Genomic DNA, 668 nt, shown 5'->3' on the forward strand with positions numbered 1-668 from the left:
CCCAGCGCGCGCTGAGCCGGGCTGCGGCCGGCCCTGGCTTCTCCCAAAGCTCAGCTCAGCGAGGGCTCACGCCCCCCAGCCCCCAGAACGGCTCCAAGGGGGGACAACAGAGAGCAGGGCTCCATTTTTTTTTGCCAGAGATGATCTTAAACCATCAAACACGTCCTGTCTGACCATCTTCTGCTTCTCCTCTCCTTTTCTTTTTTATAAAACCAGTTCTAGACGAGGCTCTGAGCTGCCACCCGTAAGGAACCCTCCCCGAGCCCGTGCAAACAACGCATTTCCTCTTCCCCGACGCCCGTTTCCTTCGCCAGCCCCATCCCACGGCGAAGCCACAATAGAGTCGACCCCAAATTGTTGCCATAGAGAAGAAAACAAATGCCACAAACAAAGGAGATGGTTCACGGAGGGAAAAAACCAGCAGTGAGATGGAAATGGAAGGCTTTTGGCACTGCAGGCGGGCGAGCCAGGGGATCACCTCCGGCCGGCCGCGTCCTTGCCCTGCGCATCGCCGGGATTTTGTCTGTTCCGACAGAGTATCAAAGAAATCCCACGACTGCCTCCTGCCGAGAGGCCAAACCCCTTTCCTGAGCTACAGAGCTCAGGGAGGAGGAACGCGTAGGGAGGGGCAGGGGCCATCCCGGCGGGACCTGAACATCGGCCGCGTT

General features: G+C 58.7%; 1 protein-coding gene across 1 annotated transcript in view; it reads right to left on the reverse strand.

Moving 5' to 3' along the window:
* GATAD2B (GATA zinc finger domain containing 2B) overlaps nucleotides 1–668 on the reverse strand; it is a gene marked incomplete at its 3' end in the record, with an annotated part of 6,105 nt that overhangs the window by 2,035 nt on the left and 3,402 nt on the right. The gene's annotated exons all lie outside the window — the stretch shown is intronic.

The sequence above is a fragment of the Pterocles gutturalis genome, unplaced genomic scaffold (genome assembly GCF_000699245.1).
Source record: "Pterocles gutturalis isolate BGI_N339 unplaced genomic scaffold, ASM69924v1 scaffold5087, whole genome shotgun sequence".
Classification (NCBI taxonomy): domain Eukaryota; kingdom Metazoa; phylum Chordata; class Aves; order Pterocliformes; family Pteroclidae; genus Pterocles; species Pterocles gutturalis.